This window comes from Gymnodraco acuticeps, unplaced genomic scaffold, assembly GCF_902827175.1.
Source record: "Gymnodraco acuticeps unplaced genomic scaffold, fGymAcu1.1, whole genome shotgun sequence".
NCBI lineage: Eukaryota > Metazoa > Chordata > Actinopteri > Perciformes > Bathydraconidae > Gymnodraco > Gymnodraco acuticeps.
Window position 1 is genome coordinate 5472 of NW_022991633.1, and position 24808 is coordinate 30279.

The 24808-nt window shown below is 37.1% G+C and overlaps 1 long non-coding RNA gene across 5 annotated transcripts; it reads left to right on the top strand.

Annotated features, from left to right (window-relative positions):
* Positions 1–1969: 1969 nt before the first annotated feature.
* LOC117534265 lies at positions 1970–24517 on the top strand. Of its 5 annotated transcripts, none has more exons than XR_004567163.1 (9): positions 1970–2018; positions 16383–16482; positions 17386–17606; positions 17890–17956; positions 19109–19216; positions 20319–20426; positions 21170–21277; positions 22429–22539; positions 23099–24517. It is a non-coding gene; the product is annotated as an uncharacterized LOC117534265 (long non-coding RNA). The 5 variants fall into 5 exon arrangements; XR_004567164.1 differs by having other exon boundaries at positions 17403–17606; XR_004567161.1 differs by lacking the exon at positions 1970–2018 and adding an exon at positions 15238–15773.
* Positions 24518–24808: the final 291 nt, after the last annotated feature.

Here is a 24808-nt window from a genome sequence, read left to right on the forward strand (position 1 = left end):
GCTATACTTGACGAGCAAAGCAACACATCTCTGGCGAGGTCAGAGTTCTTCAGTGTCTTCAACATCCAAGGTGGTGAATTTCCATGCACACTGAAAACATGCGCAGGGCTCAAAGAGACAACTGGACGAACGGCCCATGGTTACGTTATAGAGTCAATCGAACAGAAGATCAGTCTTCGTCTCCCTACACTCCTTGAATGTAACCAGATCCCCAACAACCGTTCAGAGATTCCAACCCCTGATGCAGCTTTGCACCACAATCACCTGAGAACAGTATAACTTGTAAATCACCGGGCCAGCCTTTCTCTGGAATCCATCTTCACCAAAACCAGAATGTCAAGAGATCTATGATCTAGTTGATTCCATCTCAGATTCAGAGGTTCGCCCACAAGTTGTTGTTAACATCACTAACATCAAAAAGGACACTTTGAACACAGCACGCTTTGAGCGCTTCTCCGACAATGTAATAGCAATCTGTTAGCGTATTAGCTCGTCGTTAGCTTAGCCTCTTTAGCATATTAGCTCGTTGTTAGCTGAGCATATTAGCTCGTTGCTAGCTTAGCACTGTTAGCATTTTGCTAAACTCTTGTTTTCTCTTCACTTATAGTTTGTTAGGCTTTTAAGCTGTCTAACTAGCCTAGCATTATCATAGCATGGTCATTTATGTCGTGTTTCTGTATACCTGTCATGTACTTATCTCATTGCAACTGTAAAAAATGTATTTTTCTTTTGTGTTACAGTTTTACAATAAAGAATATAAGAATATTCAAGAGCATAGGTCGCCAGATCTGGGGGGCGCTGCGCTGGTAGCTCCCGGTTACACTTTTCATTTGCCCTGTACGTAGGGTTGCCAACCGTCCCGTATTAGCCGGGACGTCCCGTATTTGAGCCAAAAGGGGCGTGTCCCGTACGGGACTTTGTTTGTCCCGGATTCCCGTGTAAAGGGAGAAATACAAAATATGTTTCTGTTTGCGCGCAATGCAGTGTGTCTGGCTGCGTGCCTGTGTGCTGTATCCGAAGGGCACTAGGACCGCTCAGTTGACAGGGCAGGTACAATGCTCGCACGTGTGTGTGTGAGATTTTCTCCGGTGGGCCGCGGGCGCGGCATCATTGTTTGTGTGGCATGTCAGCCTGTTCAGTCGTGTGGGAAAATGAGCGTTGCCGGTGGAGGAGGTGATGATGAAAGAGGAGAAGAGAGAGAGGATGTGGTTCTGGGCCCTGGCCCTTCTAAAAAGAAAATACTTGTGTCTTACAACAAACAGTGGAAGAAAAACACAGTTGGGTAAAGCCCGTGAGTGGAGATCTGTCTCGGGTCGTGTGTGTGTGTGTGTGTGTGTGTGTGTGTGTGTGTGTGTGTGTGTGTGTGTGTGTGTGTGTGTGTGTGTGTGTGTGTGTGTGTGTGTGTGTGTGTGTGTGTGTGTGGTGTGTGTGTGTGTGTGTGTGTGTGTGTGTGTGTGTGTGTGTGTGTGTGTGTGTGTGTGTGTGTGTGTGTGTGTGTGTGTGTGTGTGTGTGTGTGTGTGTGTGTGTGTGTGTGTGTGTGTGTGTGTGTGTGTGTGTGTGTGTGTGTGTGTGTGTGTGTGTGTGTGTGTGTGTGTGTGTGTGTGTGTGTGCACTTGTTCTTATTACTTTGTGAGGCCTGTAAACAGGGAGAACACTCACGTTGTGGGGCCCAGGTGCATTGTGGGGCCCAAAATGGTGGGCCCCACAAATATTAAAGCTATAAATGAGCTCTAGAGCTTCCCCTTATATGCCTCTTGCTTTTTTTTCACTTGGCCCACAATGTCACAAAAATTAGAAAAGTGTGTAAACTATTTTTTTCCCCGGAGGCCATTTGGTGTAACTACAGTTATACACACTTCCTGAAAGTGTGTAACATTTAAGCCAATCAGATGCCGGCAACCAAATCACGTGTGATGTGCGTAATCCCGCGAGATATTGCGAGATCTCATGCAGCCATTTCCCATGCATTGAATTACTTACATGAATGACAACACATGGACTTTGCTTTGAGCAACAGGTAAGTTATTTAATATGTTTTGGTTTAATATTGTAATTATTTGGTTTATAACAAAGTTTCCCTCCACATTTATTGCAGTTGTTTCTTGATATGTTTCTAATTGTGATTAAGTAAGTAATATTTGTAACTGCTCAGTAGGCTTTAGCTACCTTTGTAGCTGCTAATATTATCAGCAACTTAGCAGTGCTAAGTGTAGCAGCTAAGTGCTAAGAATTTACAATCGGGGTACTACAGTGTGGTGAATTAAGAGACATTGTGTACCATATTCAGGCTTTTGGTCCGAGGTGGGTGAAGTCAGAGGTGCTAATATTAGCAGCTACTTAGCAGCAATTGCTAAGCAAAGCAGCTAAGTGTTAACCATAGCAGCTAAGGGCTATGGTAAATGTCGAAGTACTCAGATCTTGTGCTTGAGTAAATGTAGAAGTACTCATATCTTGTACTGAGTATAAGTACTCAGATATTGTACTTGAGTAAAAGTAGAAGTACTGAGATCTTGTAGTAAATGTAGAAGTACTCAGATATTGTACATGAGTACAAGTAGAAGTACACAGATCTTGTACTTTAGTAAAAGTATAAGTAGCCTACTCAGATATTGTACTTGAGTAAAAGTAGAAGTACTGAGATCTTGTATTAAATATAGAAGTACTCAGATCTTGTACTTGAGTAAAAGTACTCAGATCTTGTACTTGAGTAAAAGTAGAAGTATTCAGATCTTGTAGTAAATATAGAAGTACTCAGAACTTGTTCTTGAGTAAAAGTAGAAGTACTGAGATCTTGTAGTAAATGTAGAAGTACTCAGATCTTGTAATTGAGTAAATGTAGAAGTACACATATCTTGTACTTGAGTAAAAGTACTCAGATCTTGTACTTGAGTAAAAATAGAAGTATTCAGATCTTGTAGTAAATATAGAAGTACTCAGAACTTGTACTTGAGTAAAAGTAGAATTACTCAGATATTGTACTTGAGTAAAAGTAGAAGTACTGAGATCTTGTACATGAGTAGAAGTAGAAGTACTCAGATCTTGTACTTGAGTAAATGTAGAAGTACACATATCTTGTACTTGAGTAAAAGTACTCAGATCTTGTACTTGACTAAAAGTAGAAGTACTGAGATCCTGTAGTAAAAGTAGAAGTACTCAGATATTGTACTTGAGTAAATGTAGAAGTACACAGATATTGTACTTGAGTAAATGTAGAAGTACTCAGATATTGTACTTGAGTAAATGTAGAAGTACACAGATCTTGTACTTGAGTAAAAGTACTCAGATATTGTACTTCAGTAAATGTAGAAGTACTCATATATTGTACTTGAGTAAAAGTGGAAGTACTCAGATCTTGTAGTAAACGTAGAAGTACTCTATCTGGTACTTGAGTAAATGTAGAAGTACTCAGATCTTGTAGTAAAAGTAGAAGTACTCTATCTGGTACTTGAGTAAAAGTACTCAGATATTGTACTGGAGTAAAAGTAGAAGTACTCAGATCTTGTACTTGAGTAAAAGTATAAGTACCCAGGTCTGGTACTTTAGTAAAAGTAGAAGTACTCAGGTCTTGTAATTGAGTAAAAGTAGAAGTACTCAGATCTTGTACTTGAGTAAATGTAGAAATATTCAGATCTTGTACTTGAGTAAATGTAGAAGTACTCAGATCTTTTAGTAAAAGTAGAAGTACTCAATCTGGTACTTAAGTAAAAGTACTCAGGTCTTGTAATTGAGTAAAAGTAGAAGTACTCAGATCTTGTACTTGAGTAAAAGTATAAGTACCCAGGTCTGGTACTTTAGTAAAAGTAGAAGTACTCAGGTCTTGTAATTGAGTAAAAGTAGAATTATTCAGATCTTGTACTTGAGTACAAGTAAAGATAGCATCAGGATGCAGGGAGTTAACAACGGCAATATTCCTGTGGTTCGTTTCCCTGTTCATTTGCAGAGCATGGTGTGCACGTGCACCTGATTGCCCTCCCCTCCCCCACTCTTACTAAGCCGTGCTGTGAGAAACAGGACAGAGCAGTGATGCAGTGACGCGTCCTAAAACCCGGAAATAAGATGCTGGTTCCCTCGCAACGTGATTTCTCCTCCATATGATTTTGGATATGTATGCAGTGTATTCATCTTGTACTTTAGTAAAAGTATAAGTACTCAGATCTTGTACTTGAGTATAAGTACTCAGATCTTGTAGTAAATATAGAAGTACTCTATCTGGTACTTGAGTAAAAGTACTCAGATATTGTACTGGAGTAAAAGTAGAAGTACTCAGATCTTGTAGTAAAGTAAAAGTAGAAGTACTCAGGTCTGGTACTTTAGTAAAAGTAGAAGTACTCAGATCTTGTACTTGATTAAAAGTAGAAGTACTCAGATCTTGTACTTGAGTAAAATAGAAGTACTCAGATCTGGTACTTGAGTAAAAGTACTCAGATATGTACTTGAGTAAATGTAGAAGTACTCAGATCTTGTAGTAAAAGTAGAAGTACTCTATCTGGTACTTGAGTAAAAGTAAAAGTACTCAGATATTGTACTGGAGTAAAAGTAGAAGTACTCAGATATTGTACTTGAGTAAATGTAGAAGTACTCAGATCTTGTAGTAAAAGTAGAAGTACTCTATCTGGTACTTGAGTAAAAGTACTCAGATATTGTACTGGAGTAAAAGTAGAAGTACTCAGATATTGTACTTGAGTAAATGTAGAAGTACTCAGATGTTGTAGTAAAAGTAGAAGTACTCAGATCTTGTACTTGAGTAAATGTAGAAGTACTCAGATCTTGAAGTAAAAGTAGAAGTACTCTATCTGGTACTTGAGTAAAAGTACTCAGATCTTGTACTGGAGTAAAAGTATAAGTACCCAGGTCTGGTACTTTAGTAAAAGTAGAAGTACTCAGGTCTTGTAATTGAGTTAAAGTAGAAGTACTCAGATCTTGTACTTGAGCAAAAGTAGAATTATTCAGATCTTGTACTTGAGTAAAAGTATAAGTACCCAGGTCTGGTACTTTAGTAAAAGTAGAAGTACTCAGGTCTTGTAATTGAGTAAAAGTAGAAGTACTCAGATATTGTACTTGAGTAAAAGTAGAATTATTCAGATATTGTACTTGAGTACAAGTAAAGATAGCATCAGGATGCAGGGAGTTAACAACGGCAATATTCCTGTGGTTCGTTTCCCTGTGCATTTGCAGAGCATGGTGTGCACGTGCACCTGATTGCCCTCCCCTCCCCCACTCTTACTAAGCCGTGCTGTGAGAAACAGGACAGAGCAGTGATGCAGTGACGCGTCCTAAAACCCGGAAATAAGATGCTGGTTCCCTCGCAACGTGATTTCTCCTCCATATGATTTTGGATATGTATGCAGTGTATTCATCTTGTACTTTAGTAAAAGTATAAGTACTCAGATCTTGTACTTGAGTATAAGTACTCAGATCTTGTAGTAAATATAGAAGTACTCTATCTGGTACTTGAGTAAAAGTACTCATATATTGTACTGGAGTAAAAGTAGAAGTACTCAGATCTTGTACTTGAGTAAAAGTATAAGTACTCAGATCTTGTAGTAAAGTAAAAGTAGAAGTACTCAGGTCTGGTACTTTAGTAAAAGTAGAAGTACTCAGATCTTGTACTTGATTAAAAGTAGAAGTACTCAGATCTTGTACTTGAGTAAAATAGAAGTACTCAGATCTGGTACTTGAGTAAAAGTACTCAGATATGTACTTGAGTACATGTAGAAGTACTCTATCTGGTACTTGAGTAAAAGTAAAAGTACTCAGATATTGTACTGGAGTAAAAGTAGAAGTACTCAGATCTTGTACTTGAGTAAATGTAGAAGTACTCAGATCTTGAAGTAAAAGTAGAAGTACTCTATCTGGTACTTGAGTAAAAGTACTCAGATATTGTACTGGAGTAAAAGTAGAAGTACTCAGATCTTGTACTTGAGTAAAAGTATAAGTACCCAGGTCTGGTACTTTAGTAAAAGTAGAAGCACTCAGGTCTTGTAATTGAGTAAAAGTAGAAGTACTCAGATCGTGTACTTGAGTAAAAGTAGAATTATTCAGATCTTGTACTTGAGTAAAAGTACAAGTACCCAGGTCTGGTACTTTAGTAAAAGTAGAAGTACTCAGGTCTTGTAATTGAGTAAAAGTAGAAGTACTCAGATCTTGTACTTGAGTAAAAGTAGAATTATTCAGATCTTGTACTTGAGTAAAAGTACAAGTACCCAGGTCTGGTACTTTAGTAAAAGTAGAAGTACTCAGGTCTTGTAATTGAGTAAAATTAGAATTATTCAGATCTTGTACTTGAGTACAAGTAAAGATAGCATCAGGATGCAGGGAGTTAACAACGGCAATATTCCTGTGGTTCGTTTCCCTGTGCATTTGCAGAGCATGGTGTGCACGTGCACCTGATTGCCCTCCCCTCCCCCACTCTTACTAAGCCGTGCTGTGAGAAACAGGACAGAGCAGTGATGCAGTGACGCGTCCTAAAACCCGGAAATAAGATGCTGGTTCCCTCGCAACGTGATTTCTCCTCCATATGATTTTGGATATGTATGCAGTGTATTCATCTTGTACTTTAGTAAAAGTATAAGTACTCAGATCTTGTACTTGAGTATAAGTACTCAGATCTTGTAGTAAATATAGAAGTACTCTATCTGGTACTTGAGTAAAAGTACTCAGATATTGTACTGGAGTAAAAGTAGAAGTACTCAGATCTTGTACTTGAGTCCATATGATTTTGGATATGTATGCAGTGTATTCATCTTGTACTTTAGTAAAAGTATAAGTACTCAGATCTTGTACTTGAGTCCATATGATTTTGGATATGTATGCAGTGTATTCATCTTGTACTTTAGTAAAAGTATAAGTACTCAGATCTTGTACTTGAGTATAAGTACTCAGATCTTGTAGTAAATATAGAAGTACTCAGATCTTGTACTTGAGTAAAAGTACTCAGATATTGGACTTGAGTATAAGTACTCAGATATTGTACTTGAGTAAAAGTATAAGTACTCAGATCTTGTAGTAAAGTAAAAGTAGAAGTACTCAGGTCTGGTACTTTAGTAAAAGTAGAAGTACTCAGATCTTGTACTTGATTAAAAGTAGAAGTACTCAGATCTTGTACTTGAGTAAAATAGAAGTACTCAGATCTGGTACTTGAGTAGAAGTACTCAGATCTTGTACTTGAGTAAATGTAGAAGTACTCAGATCTTGAAGTAAAAGTAGAAGTACTCTATCTGGTACTTGAGTAAAAGTACTCAGATATTGTACTGGAGTAAAAGTAGAAGTACTCAGATCTTGTACTTGAGTAAAAGTATAAGTACCCAGGTCTGGTACTTTAGTAAAAGTAGAAGTACTCAGGTCTTGTAATTGAGTAAAAGTAGAAGTACTCAGATCTTGTACTTGAGTAAAAGTACAATTATTCAGATCTTGTACTTGAATAAAAGTATAAGTACCCAGGTCTGGTACTTTAGTAAAACTAGAAGTACTCAGGTCTTGTAATTGAGTAAAAGTAGAATTATTCAGATCTTGTACTTGAGTACAAGTAAAGATAGCATCAGGATGCAGGGAGTTAACAACGGCAATATTCCTGTGGTTCGTTTCCCTGTGCATTTGCAGAGCATGGTGTGCACGTGCACCTGATTGCCCTCCCCTCCCCCACTCTTACTAAGCCGTGCTGTGAGAAACAGGACAGAGCAGTGATGCAGTGACGCGTCCTAAAACCCGGAAATAAGATGCTCGTTCCCTCGCAACGTGATTTCTCCTCCATATGATTTTGGATATGTATGCAGTGTATTCATCTTGTACTTTAGTAAAAGTATAAGTACTCAGATCTTGTACTTGAGTATAAGTACTCAGATCTTGTAGTAAATATAGAAGTACTCAGATCTTCTACTTGAGTAAAAGTACTCAGATATTGGACTTGAGTATAAGTACTCAGATCTTGTACTTGAGTAAAAGTATAAGTACTCAGATCTTGTAGTAAAGTAAAAGTAGAAGTACTCAGGTCTGGTACTTTAGTAAAAGTAGAAGTACTCAGATCTTGTACTTGATTAAAAGTAGAAGTACTCAGATCTTGTACTTGATTAAAAGTAGAAGTACTCAGATCTTGTACTTGAGTAAAATAGAAGTACTCAGATCTGGTACTTGAGTAGAAGTACTCAGATCTTGAAGTAAAAGTAGAAGTACTCTATCTGGTACTTGAGTAAAAGTACTCAGATATTGTACTGGAGTAAAAGTAGAAGTACTCAGATCTTGTACTTGAGTAAAAGTAGAATTATTCAGATCTTGTACTTGAGTAAAAGTACAAGTACCCAGGTCTGGTACTTTAGTAAAAGTAGAAGTACTCAGGTCTTGTAATTGAGTAAAATTAGAATTATTCAGATCTTGTACTTGAGTACAAGTAAAGATAGCATCAGGATGCAGGGAGTTAACAACGGCAATATTCCTGTGGTTCGTTTCCCTGTGCATTTGCAGAGCATGGTGTGCACGTGCACCTGATTGCCCTCCCCTCCCCCACTCTTACTAAGCCGTGCTGTGAGAAACAGGACAGAGCAGTGATGCAGTGACGCGTCCTAAAACCCGGAAATAAGATGCTGGTTCCCTCGCAACGTGATTTCTCCTCCATATGATTTTGGATATGTATGCAGTGTATTCATCTTGTACTTTAGTAAAAGTATAAGTACTCAGATCTTGTACTTGAGTATAAGTACTCAGATCTTGTAGTAAATATAGAAGTACTCTATCTGGTACTTGAGTAAAAGTACTCAGATATTGTACTGGAGTAAAAGTAGAAGTACTCAGATCTTGTACTTGAGTCCATATGATTTTGGATATGTATGCAGTGTATTCATCTTGTACTTTAGTAAAAGTATAAGTACTCAGATCTTGTACTTGAGTCCATATGATTTTGGATATGTATGCAGTGTATTCATCTTGTACTTTAGTAAAAGTATAAGTACTCAGATCTTGTACTTGAGTATAAGTACTCAGATCTTGTAGTAAATATAGAAGTACTCAGATCTTGTACTTGAGTAAAAGTACTCAGATATTGGACTTGAGTATAAGTACTCAGATATTGTACTTGAGTAAAAGTATAAGTACTCAGATCTTGTAGTAAAGTAAAAGTAGAAGTACTCAGGTCTGGTACTTTAGTAAAAGTAGAAGTACTCAGATCTTGTACTTGATTAAAAGTAGAAGTACTCAGATCTTGTACTTGAGTAAAATAGAAGTACTCAGATCTGGTACTTGAGTAGAAGTACTCAGATCTTGTACTTGAGTAAATGTAGAAGTACTCAGATCTTGAAGTAAAAGTAGAAGTACTCTATCTGGTACTTGAGTAAAAGTACTCAGATATTGTACTGGAGTAAAAGTAGAAGTACTCAGATCTTGTACTTGAGTAAAAGTATAAGTACCCAGGTCTGGTACTTTAGTAAAAGTAGAAGTACTCAGGTCTTGTAATTGAGTAAAAGTAGAAGTACTCAGATCTTGTACTTGAGTAAAAGTACAATTATTCAGATCTTGTACTTGAATAAAAGTATAAGTACCCAGGTCTGGTACTTTAGTAAAACTAGAAGTACTCAGGTCTTGTAATTGAGTAAAAGTAGAATTATTCAGATCTTGTACTTGAGTACAAGTAAAGATAGCATCAGGATGCAGGGAGTTAACAACGGCAATATTCCTGTGGTTCGTTTCCCTGTGCATTTGCAGAGCATGGTGTGCACGTGCACCTGATTGCCCTCCCCTCCCCCACTCTTACTAAGCCGTGCTGTGAGAAACAGGACAGAGCAGTGATGCAGTGACGCGTCCTAAAACCCGGAAATAAGATGCTCGTTCCCTCGCAACGTGATTTCTCCTCCATATGATTTTGGATATGTATGCAGTGTATTCATCTTGTACTTTAGTAAAAGTATAAGTACTCAGATCTTGTACTTGAGTATAAGTACTCAGATCTTGTAGTAAATATAGAAGTACTCAGATCTTCTACTTGAGTAAAAGTACTCAGATATTGGACTTGAGTATAAGTACTCAGATCTTGTACTTGAGTAAAAGTATAAGTACTCAGATCTTGTAGTAAAGTAAAAGTAGAAGTACTCAGGTCTGGTACTTTAGTAAAAGTAGAAGTACTCAGATCTTGTACTTGATTAAAAGTAGAAGTACTCAGATCTTGTACTTGATTAAAAGTAGAAGTACTCAGATCTTGTACTTGAGTAAAATAGAAGTACTCAGATCTGGTACTTGAGTAGAAGTACTCAGATCTTGAAGTAAAAGTAGAAGTACTCTATCTGGTACTTGAGTAAAAGTACTCAGATATTGTACTGGAGTAAAAGTAGAAGTACTCAGATCTTGTACTTGAGTAAAAGTATAAGTACCCAGGTCTGGTACTTTAGTAAAAGTAGAAGTACTCAGGTCTTGTAATTGAGTAAAAGTAGAAGTACTCAGATCTTGTACTTGAGTAAAAGTAGAATTATTCAGATCTTGTACTTGAGTAAAAGTACAAGTACCCAGGTCTGGTACTTTAGTAAAAGTAGAAGTACTCAGGTCTTGTAATTGAGTAAAAGTAGAATTATTCAGATCTTGTACTTGAGTACAAGTAAAGATAGCATCAGGATGCAGGGAGTTAACAACGGCAATATTCCTGTGGTTCGTTTCCCTGTGCATTTGCAGAGCATGCTGTGCACGTGCACCTGATTGCCCTCCCCTCCCCCACTCTTACTAAGCCGTGCTGTGAGAAACAGGACAGAGCAGTGATGCAGTGACGCGTCCTAAAACCCGGAAATAAGATGCTGGTTCCCTCGCAACGTGATTTCTCCTCCATATTATTTTGGATATGTATGCAGTGTATTCATCTTGTACTTTAGTAAAAGTATAAGTACTCAGATCTTGTACTTGAGTAAAAGTACTCAGATATTGGACTTGAGTATAAGTACTCAGATCTTGTACTTGAGTAAAAGTATATAAGTACTCAGATCTTGTAGTAAAGTAAAAGTAGAAGTACTCAGGTCTGGTACTTTAGTAAAAGTAGAAGTACTCAGATCTTGTACTTGATTAAAAGTAGAAGTACTCAGATCTTGTACTTGAGTAAAATAGAAGTACTCAGATCTGGTACTTGAGTAGAAGTACTCAGATATTGTACTTGAGTAAATGTAGAAGTACTCAGATCTTGAAGTAAAAGTAGAAGTACTCTATCTGGTACTTGAGTAAAAGTACTCAGATATTGTACTGGAGTAAAAGTAGAAGTACTCAGATCTTGTACTTGAGTAAAAGTATAAGTACCCAGGTCTGGTACTTTAGTAAAAGTAGAAGTACTCAGGTCTTGTAATTGAGTAAAAGTAGAAGTACTCAGATCTTGTACTTGAGTAAAAGTAGAATTATTCAGATCTTGTACATGAGTAAAAGTACAAGTACCCAGGTCTGGTACTTTAGTAAAAGTAGAAGTACTCAGGTCTTGTAATTGAGTAAAAGTAGAATTATTCAGATCTTGTACTTGAGTACAAGTAAAGATAGCATCAGGATGCAGGGAGTTAACAACGGCAATATTCCTGTGGTTCGTTTCCCTGTGCATTTGCAGAGCATGGTGTGCACGTGCACCTGATTGCCCTCCCCTCCCCCACTCTTACTAAGCCGTGCTGTGAGAAACAGGACAGAGCAGTGATGCAGTGACGCGTCCTAAAACCCGGAAATAAGATGCTGGTTCCCTCGCAACGTGATTTCTCCTCCATATGATTTTGGATATGTATGCAGTGTATTCATCTTGTACTTTAGTAAAAGTATAAGTACTCAGATCTTGTACTTGAGTAAAAGTACTCAGATATTGGACTTGAGTATAAGTACTCAGATCTTGTACTTGAGTAAAAGTATAAGTACTCAGATCTTGTAGTAAAGTAAAAGTAGAAGTACTCAGGTCTGGTACTTTAGTAAAAGTAGAAGTACTCAAATCTTGTACTTGATTAAAAGTAGAAGTACTCAGATCTTGTACTTGAGTAAAATAGAAGTATACTCAGATCTGGTACTTGAGTAGAAGTACTCAGATCTTGTACTTGAGTAAATGTAGAAGTACTCAGATCTTGTATTAAAAGTAGAAGTACTCTATCTGGTACTTGAGTAAAAGTACTCAGATATTGTACTGGAGTAAAAGTAGAAGTACTCAGATATTGTACTTGAGTAAATGTAGAAGTACTCAGATATTGTACTTGAGTAAAAGTAGAAGTACTCAGATCTTGTAGTAAACGTAGAAGTACTCAGATCTTGTACTTGAGTAAAAGTACTCAGGTCTTGTAATTGAGTAAAAGTAGAAGTACTCAGATCTTGTACTTGAGTAAAAGTACAATTATTCAGATCTTGTACTTGAATAAAAGTATAAGTACCCAGGTCTGGTACTTTAGTAAAACTAGAAGTACTCAGGTCTTGTAATTGAGTAAAAGTAGAATTATTCAGATCTTGTACTTGAGTACAAGTAAAGATAGCATCAGGATGCAGGGAGTTAACAACGGCAATATTCCTGTGGTTCGTTTCCCTGTGCATTTGCAGAGCATGGTGTGCACGTGCACCTGATTTCCCTCCCCTCCCCCACTCTTACTAAGCCGTGCTGTGAGAAACAGGACAGAGCAGTGATGCAGTGACGCGTCCTAAAACCCGGAAATATGATGCTGGTTCCCTCGCAACGTGATTTCTCCTCCATATTATTTTGGATATGTATGCAGTGTATTCATCTTGTACTTTAGTAAAAGTAAAAGTACTCAGATATTGGACTTGAGTATAAGTACTCAGATATTGTACTTGAGTAAAAGTATAAGTACTCAGATCTTGTAGTAAAGTAAAAGTAGAAGTACTCAGATCTGGTACTTTAGTAAAAGTAGAAGTACTCAGATCTTGTACTTGAGTAAAATAGAAGTACTCAGATCTGGTACTTGAGTAAAAGTACTCAGATATGTACTTGAGTAAATGTAGAAGTACTCAGATCTTGTAGTAAAAGTAGAAGTACTCTATCTGGTACTTGAGTAAAAGTAAAAGTACTCAGATATTGTACTGGAGTAAAAGTAGAAGTACTCAGATATTGTACTTGAGTAAATGTAGAAGTACTCAGATATTGTAGTAAAAGTAGAAGTACTCAGATCTTGTACTTGATTAAAAGTAGAAGAACTCAGATCTTGTACTTGAGTAAAATAGAAGTACTCAGATCTGCTACTTGAGTAAAAGTACTCAGATATTGTACTGGAGTAAAAGTAGAAGTACTCAGATCGTGTACTTGAGTAAAAGTATAAGTACCCAGGTCTGGTACTTTAGTAAAAGTAGAAGTACTCAGGTCTTGTAATTGATTAAAAGTAGAAGTACTCAGATCTTGTACTTGAGTAAAAGTAGAATTATTCAGATCTTGTACTTGAGTAAAAGTATAAGTACCCAGGTCTGGTACTTTAGTAAAAGTAGAAGTACTCAGGTCTTGTAATTGAGTAAAAGTAGAAGTACTCAGATCTTGTACTTGAGTAAAAGTAGAATTATTCAGATCTTGTACTTGAGTACAAGTAAAGATAGCATCAGGATGCAGGGAGTTAACAACGGCAATATTCCTGTGGTTCGTTTCCCCGTGCATTTGCAGAGCATGGTGTGCACGTGCACCTGATTGCCCTCCCCTCCCCCACTCTTACTTGTAGTAAATATAGAAGTACTCAGATATTGGACTTGAGTATAAGTACTCAGATCTTGTACTTGAGTAAAAGTATAAGTACTCAGATATTGTAGTACATATAGAAGTACTCAGATCTTGTACTTGAGTAAAAGTATAAGTACTCAGATCTTGTAGTAAAGTAAAAGTAGAAGTACTCAGATCTTGTAGTAAAGTAAAAGTAGAAGTACTCAGATCTTGCACTTGATTAAAAGTAGAAGTACTCAGATCTTGTACTTGAGTAAAATAGAAGTACTCAGATCTGGTACTTGAGTAAAAGTACTCAGATATGTACTTGAGTAAATGTAGATGTACTCAGATCTTGTAGTAAAAGTAGAAGTACTCATATCTTGTACTTGAGTAAATGTAGAAGTACTCAGATCTTGTAGTAAAAGTAGAAGTACTCTATCTGGTACTTGAGTAAAAGTACTCAGATATTGTACTGGAGTAAAAGTAGAAGTACTCAGGTCTTGTAATTGAGTAAAAGTAGAAGTACTCAGATCTTGTACTTGAGTAAAAGTAGAATTATTCAGATCTTGTACTTGAGTAAAAGTATAAGTACCCAGGTCTGGTACTTTAGTAAAAGTAGAAGTACTCAGGTCTTGTAATTGAGTAAAAGTAGAAGTACTCAGATCTTGTACTTGAGTAAAAGTAGAATTATTCAGATCTTGTACTTGAGTACAAGTAAAGATAGCATCAGGATGCAGGGAGTTAACAACGGCAATATTCCTGTGGTTCGTTTCCCCGTGCATTTGCAGAGCATGGTGTGCACGTGCACCTGATTGCCCTCCCCTCCCCCACTCTTACTTGTAGTAAATATAGAAGTACTCAGATATTGGACTTGAGTATAAGTACTCAGATCTTGTACTTGAGTAAAAGTAGAAGTACTCAGATATTGTAGTACATATAGCAGTACTCAGATCTTGTACTTGAGTAAAAGTATAAGTACTCAGATCTTGTAGTAAAGTAAAAGTAGAAGTACTCAGATCTTGTAGTAAAGTAAAAGTAGAAGTACTCAGATCTTGCACTTGATTAAAAGTAGAAGTACTCAGATCTTGTACTTGAGTAAAATAGAAGTACTCAGATCTGGTACTTGAGTAAAAGTACTCAGATATGTACTTGAGTAAATGTAGATGTACTCAGATCTTGTAGTAAAAGTAGAAGTACTCATATCTTGTACTTGAGTAAATGTAGAAGTACTCAGATCTTGTAGTAAAAGTAGAAGTACTCTATCTGGTACTTGAGTAAAAGTACTCAGATATTGTACTGGAGTAAAAGTAGAAGTACTCAGATCTTGTACTTGAGTAAAAGTATAAGTACCCAGGTCTGGTACTTTAGTAAAAGTAGAAGTACTCAGATAGTGTACTTGAGTCAATGTAGAAGTACTCAGATATTGTACTTGAGTAAAAGTAGATCTGTAGTAAATATAGAAGTACTCTATCTGGTACTTGAGTAAAAGTACTCAGATATTGTACTGGAGTAAAAGTAGAAGTACTCAGATCTTGTACTTGAGTAAAAGTAGAATTATTCAGATCTTGTGCTTGAGTACAAGTAAAGATAGCATCAGGATGCAGGGAGTTAACAACGGCAATATTCCTGTGGTTCGTTTTCCCGTGCATTTGCAGAGCATGGTGCACGTGCACCTGATTGCCCTCCCCTCCCCCACTCTTACTAAGCTGTGCTGTGAGTTCAGAAACAGGACAGAGCAGTGATGCAGTGACGCATCCTAAAACCCGGAAGTAAGCAATGTGATTTCTCCTCCATAGGATTTTGGATATTTATGCACTGTATTCATGTGCAATGCCTAAATTAGTGAAGTTTACACAGGCACGTGGGGGGGGGGCAGCTCGGGGGATGAGAGGAGTGCATGCAGACACGTGATGTAAAGTCTTGCTTTTACGTAAATTGAAGAACTGAAGTAAAGATCGTCTTGTTTTTTAAATGTATGCACGCCTGGAAATCCCTCTTGTGTCCACGTGTGCAACAAATATTGGAGGCACTGCTGAGGTATTAATGTTTCGCCGTGTCTGTGTGTGACACCAACTCGGACGGAGTTTTCCCCTGACGGGAGCGAGCAGGGCTGGAGCACCGGACGTGCACAGCAGGTTGCAACTGGATCAGCTCAAAGAGGTGTGTGATGAAGCTAAAGTCTCAAGTGGAAATGTCATTACAAGGCGAGCTTTAACAAGACTAATAACAGAATCCGTGGATAATGTAATAAATGATGAAGAAGAGGATATTTCAATGTATCATCTAAGGAAATTGCTAAAACTCATTTAGCAAATAATGAAAAATACTGGCAACAGTGATGATATGGATACAACAGAGAGCAAAGCACAGAACAGCCAGCAAACAGCTGAAGAGTTGAGTTTGGCTGAAAAATATTCACAGCTTCAGCTAAACAGTCAAGCGCTACATGATGAGGTTAGAAGACTGAGAGAGTGAACAGCACACCATTAAGTCAGGCTTTTAGTGCACGTGGCTTTCATGTGGCACTTCTCTTTGTAAAAGTGGTGTAAATAATACATAATATTATACCTTCTTAGCCAGATAACGTAAGCTAGCTATTAACTTTCTTATTCAATTAAGTTGGGATAACATTAGCTTCAATAAGTTATGTGACAATGGTCATCATTAAACATCAGAATGACTGAACTGACTGAGAACCTGCTAACATTGAAATATCCTGAACAGGATCAGGGTGTAATTAATAATTAAGGCTATTCTTCTGTCTAACAGGTGAGATGGCTGACAATTAAGAAAACAGAGTTCAGTGAGGAAGAGACGGCTTGGTCTTCAACAGGATGCCAGGATCACATTTTTAACACACCGTTTAAAGGTAAGTGCTTACAATGTTGTATGTTTTAAATAAACACAAGCAAATAGTGCAAATTAAATCACAATATCTTAATTTATAATCCCAACATTGCTTCCCATGGGAATCTTAACTCCAAAAAGTTACTTTTTACTGGCAGTATTAACATTTAAAGCTAGGGAAAAGCAAAAAGTTATGCAATTATTTAAGATAAGATAATTTTGTAATATTTGGTAACATTTTCTAAATATTCATTCATCAATAAATAAGCCACTTACAAAAGTCAAATGTGAGTGTTTAAAACAAAAGAAACACCATATGCCTGTTACAGACTCTGGGCATCATATAAATGGGCCACATGGAAGTTGAGCATGTTCCCATATAATAATACAAAGTTATCCCAATAACTGTTTTAGTCAAACAGTTATTATTCAGAATAAATCATATATAATTAAATAAGCATCTCTGGGGCCAATTGGGTTATTATTTCTTATTTGTTGACATCAGTTGTGATGATTTAAACATAACCCTTTGGATGTTTTAATCAAACTTTGTTGATAAACATTTGAATGTAATGTGTCTCAGACACAGGTGAGTGAATATGTAAACATAACATTCTAACCGGCAACATGACCGTAGTTTATTTATAATAATGTGTAGTCAAATAGATTTCACACTGTTGTCTCCAGCATTGTCTATTGATGCCCTTAGTCTTTTGGATACTTTTGCAAGGAAAACTATGTGGGAGCAGAGCACATCTTTGTTTTAGTGACTGGAAATGCACTTTAGTGTACACTTGGTTTTAGTTAAAGTTAAAGCCTTTTATTGTCATTATACAAAAAATACAACGAGATTCAGAGTGCAACTCTGTCCCAGTGTGCAAAAGCCGCCGACGGTTTTCTCTGCCATCCTAATCACTCTCTGCAGGGCTTTCTTGTCCGCAGCTGAACATCCAGCATACCACACAGAGATGGAGAATGACAGCACGCTCTCGATGGTTGCCCGGTAGAAGGACACCAGCAGCTTCTTGTTCAGTCTGTTCCTCCGAAGCACCCTCATGAAGTGCAGTCGCTGCTGGGCCTTTTTAACTGCTGCAGTGGTGTGTGCAGCTGAGGCTCTCCGAAATTTGAACCCCGAGGAACTTAAAGGTGGGGACCCTCTCCACTCTCTCTCCATTGAGGTGAAGGGGGGCGGGTTCTGGACGGTGTTTTCTGAAGTCTATAATAATAATAATAATTTTTCTTTTTAAATGTTACTTTCAACACTGTATCCAATCCAAGTATGCAAATTATACTACTAACATTCAATCTCTATTTATTTAAGTCTTGACCCCTTGATGCATCTCTTCAAGACAAGTTACTGGGCAAACACCAAACTGCAAGATGAAAACTATTGTCATTGATTGGATGCCACATCTCTGCCTATTTGCAGAGACAACTCCCCAGAAGAAGAAATAACCTGCAGTTACGGGGATGCTGACTGGCCTTTGCGCAAACAGGTACATTTACACATATAACTCAACAATAACACGTGATTCAACACATTTTATTGTTTCCGTCCAAATAATTATAGTACGTGATTAATTTGTTTATTATTGGATAGCTATACCTTTTGAGATCTTCTCTTAGTGCATTCTTGTGTTATAGGTTCATTCTACGTATATTTCTACACTTCCTAAGCCTGTGCATGTTTGAAAGGGTAATTTGAAAGCAGTCCATTGCAACCCCTTTTTGATATTGAGGTAATTCAGTAATATGGAGCTGTCTCCACAATATGTTAATGTTGTCCTTTTCAAGAGAGGACCTTTTTAAAAAAAAACTATTTTCTGATACAGCTTTAATCCTGTTACTAATTGAGTGATTTGTGTAGATCTGACTGAAGAAACTAAATTGAACATATTTTTAGACTAGCTATAATGGGATTTGTTACTTAAACCTGTCACACACACTGGTTTCTAGTCTTGTCCTTATGGGGCCCTCCCGTTTGGTTATAACTTAAAGTAATTTTAAAACATTTATGCAACACCTTTTAGAATCTAAACTCTAGTTGTTGTAGGCGTAAGTTAACACTTTGTGAGCATAAGCATGGTTAAAACGGTTATCATTTACCTTAGCCTCGATGGGAGTAGTTACATAAACCTGTCACACACACTGGTTTCTAGTCTTGTCCTTATGGGGCCCTCCCGTTTGGTTATAACTTAAAGTCATTTAAAAACATTTGTGCAACAACTTTTGGAATCTAAACTCAAGTTGTTGTAGGCTTAAGTTAACACTTTGTGAGCATAAGCATGGTTACAACGGTTATCATTTACCTTAGCCTCGCTGGGAGTAGTTACAGAAACCTGTCACACACACTTGTTTCTAGTCTTGTCCTTATGAGGCCCTCCCGTTTGGTTATAACTTAAAATGAATTAAAAGATTTCTAAAGTACCTTTTTAACATCTAATAGTAGGTCATTGTATGTATAAGTCTACACTTCCTGAGCCTATGCATGTTTGAAAGGGTAATTTGAAAGCAGTCCATTGCAACCCCTTTTTGATATTGAAAAATGTATTGAGACCACAGGACTAAATAATGCCATGCCTTTGTTTTGATCCAAATCCAGTTTCAGATAGTTTGTATCTTCTTAGTGCATTCTTGTTGTATCTCAGTTCCAGGTGACAAACGGGCATACTAATCCAGAGGGAGTTGAGGAGGAGAGGCTCCCCTTAGACTTGACTTTCCCCGAAACATCAACAAGTGACTGTGCTACGACCGAGGTATTTCAGTAATATGGAGCTGTCTCCACAATATGTTAATTTCAAGAGAGGACCCTTTTTTTAAAAACTCTTTTCTGATACAGCTTTAATCCTGTTACTAATTGAGTGATTTGTGTAGATCTGACTGAGGAAACTAAATTGAACATATTTTTAGACTAGCTATAATGGGATTTGTTACTTAAACCTGTCACACACACTGGTTTCTAGTCTTGTCCTTATGGGGCCCTCCCGTTTGGTTATAACTTAAAGTAATTTTAAAACATTTATGCAACACCTTTTAGAATCTAAACTCTAGTTGTTGTAGGCGTAAGTTAACACTTTGTGAGCATAAGCATGGTTAAAACAGTTATCATTTACCTTAGCCTCGATGGGAGTAGTTACATAAACCTGTCACACACACTGGTTTCTAGTCTTGTCCTTATGGGGCCCTCCCGTCTGGTTATAACTTAAAGTCATTTAAAAACATTTGTGCAACAACTTTTGGAATCTAAACTCAAGTTGTTGTAGGCTTAAGTTAACACTTTGTGAGCATAAGCATGGTTAAAACGGTTATCATTTACCTTAGCCTCGATGGGAGTAGTTACAAAAACCTGTCACACACACTGGTTTCTAGTCTTGTCCTTATGGGGCCCTCCCGTTTGGTTATAACTTAAAGTCATTTAAAAACATTTGTGCAACACCTTTTGGAATCTAAACTCAAGTTGTTGTAGGCGTAAGTTAACACTTTGTGAGCATAAGCATGGTTAAAATGGTTATCATTTACCTTAGCCTCGCTGGGAGTAGTTACAGAAACCTGTCACACACACTTGTTTCTAGTCTTGTCCTTATGAGGCCCTCCCGTTTGGTTATAACTTAAAATGAATTAAAATATTTCTAAAGTACCTTTTTAACATCTAATAGTAGGTCATTGTATGTATAAGTCTACACTTCCTGAGCCTATGCATGTTTGAAAGGGTAATTTGAAAGCAGTCCATTGCAACCCCTTTTTGATATTGTAAAATGTATTGAGACCACAGGACTAAATAATGCCATGCCTTTGTTTTGATCCAAATCCAGTTTCAGATAGTTTGTATCTTCTTAGTGCATTCTTGTTGTATCTCAGTTCCAGGTGACAAACGGGCATACTAATCCAGAGGGAGTTGAGGAGGAGAGGCTCTCCTTAGACTTGACTTTCCCCGAAACATCAACAAGTGACTGTGCTACGACCGAGGTATTTCAGTAATATGGAGCTGTCTCCACAATATGTTAATTTCAAGAGAGGACCCTTTTTTTTAAAACTCTTTTCTGATACAGCTTTAATCCTGTTACTAATTGAGTGATTTGTGTAGATCTGACTGAAGAAACTAAATTGAACATATTTTTAGACTAGCTATAATGGGATTTGTTACTTAAACCTGTCACACACACTGGTTTCTAGTCTTGTCCTTATGGGGCACTCCCGTCTGGTTATAACTTAAAGTAATTTTAAAACATTTGTGCAACACCTTTTAGAATCTAAACTCTTGTTGTTGTAGGCGTAAGTTAACACTTTGTGAGCATAAGCATGGTTAAACCGGCTATCATTTACCTTAGCCTCGATGGGAGTAGTTACAGAAACCTGTCACACACACACTTGTTTCTAGTCTTGTCCTTATGGGGCCCTCCCGTTTGGTTATAACATAAAATGAATTAAAAGATTTCTAAAGTACCTTTTTTAACATCTAATAGTAGGTCATTGTATGTATAATTCTACTCTTCCTGAGCCTATGCATGTTTGAAAGGGTAATTTGAAAGCAGTCCATTGCAACCCCTTTTTGATATTGTAAAATGTATTGAGACCACAGGACTAAATAATGCCATGCCTTTGTTTTGATCCAAATCCAGTTTTAGATAGTTTATCATGTAGCTAACTTCAGCAACTAATAATTATATACATGGTTACTATCTTCTTAGTGCATTATTGTTGTATCTCAGTTCCAGGTGACAAACGGGCAGACTAATCCAGAGGGAGTTGAGGAGGAGAGGCTCCCCTTAGACTTGACTTTCCCCGAAACATCAACAAGTGACTGTCCTACTACCGAGGTAATTCAGTAATATGGAGCTGTCTCCACAATATGTTAATGTTGTCCTTTTCAAGAGAGGACCTTTTTTTTAAAAACGCTTTTCTGATACAGCTTTAATCCTGTTACTAATTGAGTGATTTGTGTAGATCTGACTGAGGAAACTAAATTGAACATATTTTTAGACTATAATGGGATCTGTTACTTAAACCTGTCACACATACTGGTTTCTAGTCTTGTCCTTATGGGGCCCTCCCGTTTGGTTATAACTTAAAGTCATTTAAAAACATTTGTGCAACACCTTTTAGAATCTAAACTCTAGTTGTTGTAGGTGTAAGTTAACACTTTGTGAGCATAAGCATGGCTAAAACGGTTATCATTTACCTTAGCCTCGATGGGAGTAGTTACATAAACCTGTCACACACACTGGTTTCTAGTCTTGTCCTTATGGGGCCCTCCCGTTTGGTTATAACTTAAAATAATTTTAAAACATTTGTGCAACACCTTTTAGAATCTAAACTCTAGTTGTTGTAGGTGTAAGTTAACACTTTGTGAGCATAAGCATGGTTAAAACGGTTATCATTTACCTTAGCCTCAATGGGAGTAGTTACTTAAACCTGTCACACATACTGGTTTCTAGTCTTGTCCTTATGGGGCCCTCCCATTTGGTTATAACTTAAAGTCATTTAAAAACATTTGTGCAACACCTTTTAGAATCTAAACTCAAGTTGTTGTAGGCGTAAGTTAACACTTTGTGAGCATAAGCATGGTTAAAACGGTTATCATTTACATTAGCCTCGATGGGAGTAGTTACAGAAACCTGTCACACACACTTGTTTCTAGTCTTGTCCTTATGGGGCCCTCCCGTTTGGTTAGGACCTAAAATGAATAAAATAATTTCTAAAGTACCTTTATCACATCTAATAGTAGGTCATTGTATGTATAATTCTACACTTCCTGAGCCTGTGCATGTTTGAAAGGGTAATTTGAAAGCAGTCCATTGCAACCCCTTTTTGATATTGTAAAATGTATTGAGACCACAGGACTAAATAATGCCATGCCTTTGTTTTGATCCAAATCCAGTTTCAGATAGTTTGTCATTTAGCTAACTTCAGCAACTAATGATTATATGCATGGTTACTATCTTCTTAGTGCATTATTTTTGTATCTCAGTTCCAGGTGACAAACGGGCAGACTAATCCAGGGAGGGAGTTGAGGACGAGACGCTCTCCTTGGAACTTTATGTCTACATAAGCATCAAACAGTGACTGTGCTACTACCGAGGTAATTCAGTAATATGGAGCCGTCTCCACAATATGTTTATTCTTTCCTTTTCACTATGTACCAAGATAAGACCTTTTACATTTTACAATGTTTACATGTATTATTATGTACATTTAAGTAAGTATTCTGTCTGTAATAAATTAAGTGTATTCATTTACTCTGCAACATAGACATTTTCAAGTATTTGCCTTGGATGTCACAAACTACACTGGAGCAGGACTGTAAATGAGCCACACGGACATCTTCTGGAATACCATTTTGCAACTTTGATAAATTCTATAAATTATGCCAGACGCTAGTTTGTATCTACACAATGAATGGGAGCTTACAGATAAATTGACCAATCACTTCAAATCACATAATCAAACTCTTAGTATCAAACAAAATGGTGTGTCTGATTGTGATGGAATAAAGTGATCAGAAGGTGTCGCACCATTAACATTCTTTCAGATCTGCAATATGGGTACTTTTTAAATGTTTTATAAGATTCTTAACTGTATGATAATAACTGGCTCTTAAACTTCTTAAACCTATGACATGTTATTATTTGTCCACCTAGGGAAACAAACGTTTGTGAAACGCAGCTGGACGTCAGCAGAAAGTGCTGCTGTGGAACAACACTTGGGTTATGAAATGGACAATCAAGAACCAGGTTCCAGGGAAAGATGCATGTGAGGATTGTATCCCTGCCGAACCTCAAGCCCTAACAAATAGGGACTGGGGAGCCGTTAAGTATTACATGAACATTTCAATTTCTTCTCTCCGAATGTAAATGAAATAAAATTGAACCAAGGAAAAATACGTTCAATGTTGAAAGAAGGATTTCAAGTACCACTACCAAAACTAGGGGCTTTACCTAAACCAAACCAAATTTTCATTTTTGAATCGTCAACTAATATAAATTAAAGGGAAATCAATTGCATTCCGATTATGCTGCTAGAAAGAATCATCCATGTTTTCAAAGATTTCCTTTTTTGCTTTTAGGGTTTTCCCTCTCCTGTAGTGTAGAAAATATCTTTTTGTGCATGTAAATGTTTTTCAAAGTCTAAAATCCCTCATTGAAGCATGGAAACATTTCACAGGAGAGAAACTTTATACAAATTTGAACCTCAAAATGACCAGAATATGTCATTGTTAAATGTAACTCAAAAGGAGGTAAAAGTCTACTGATTTGTTAGGCCTGTTTGTTTTGTTTTTTGGGTCATGGGATTGGTCAAGTTGTACATTTTGTTTTAACGATATAGAAACACCCCAATAATATACAAATAAATATTTATAGCATTAAAATAATGTTGTAGAGAGTTTATATGAATTATACATTTTTCTCAAGAATTACTAATTGTTGCCTCTAAGAAAAAACAATGTTGAACGAAAAGGATCTTTAGGGGATTATTGATTTGGTCTCCATGGTGTTTCAATGTTACTGCCATGTCTACTGTCTAGTTATATTCTATGTTAAGATGAGGCTAATCACCTAAGTAATGACTTATTTTACCAGCAATGTGAATTTGTTGGTGTAAAAAATATCAGAGTAGAATGTAAATGTTCATGATGCTGTTCTGCAGTTTCTTTGGTAACAAGGAAAGTCCATTCAACTCAATAATGTCTCTAGTAACTCTGATCCCTTCCAAGATATGAAAACTAGAAATATGTGTGTGTCTGATCCCTTCCAAGATATGAAAACTAGAAATATGTGTGTGTGTGTGTATAATGGACCTCATAAGTGCTGACTGCTAGAAACTGGGCCCCACTAAGTGGGTAAAAAACTAGCTTATTGACAAAAGCTTGGAATTATGTTTATTTGAAGTGATTTTTGTGATTCTAATTTTTTTTCTATATTGCCTGATTTTTTACGGAGGTCTAGTATAGTTGGAAAGGGTGGACCCCACAATTGGGTAAAATCAGTTCGGGCCCCACAATTGAGTTGCACAAGGATGTGTGTGTGTGTGTGTGTGTGTGTGTGTGTGTGTGTGTGTGTGTGTGTGTGTGTGTGTGTGTGTGTGTGTGTGTGTGTGTGTGTGTGTGTGTCAGCTGATTGATGGGAAAATGCTGGGAAAATGGTTGGTTGAAGGATAACATTAAGTCTAATAATGATGTACCTTGCATGTTCACATCATGTATACTTTGCATTACTTAATACCATTTTTCAAATATTTATTTTTTAACATTTTGGACAAAATAGCCAATTGTACATCGAGGTGCCCAGATGTCCCTAGTGCCCACCTATCTGATTTGAACATGCTGATGTACAATGTGATGTAGTAGCCTA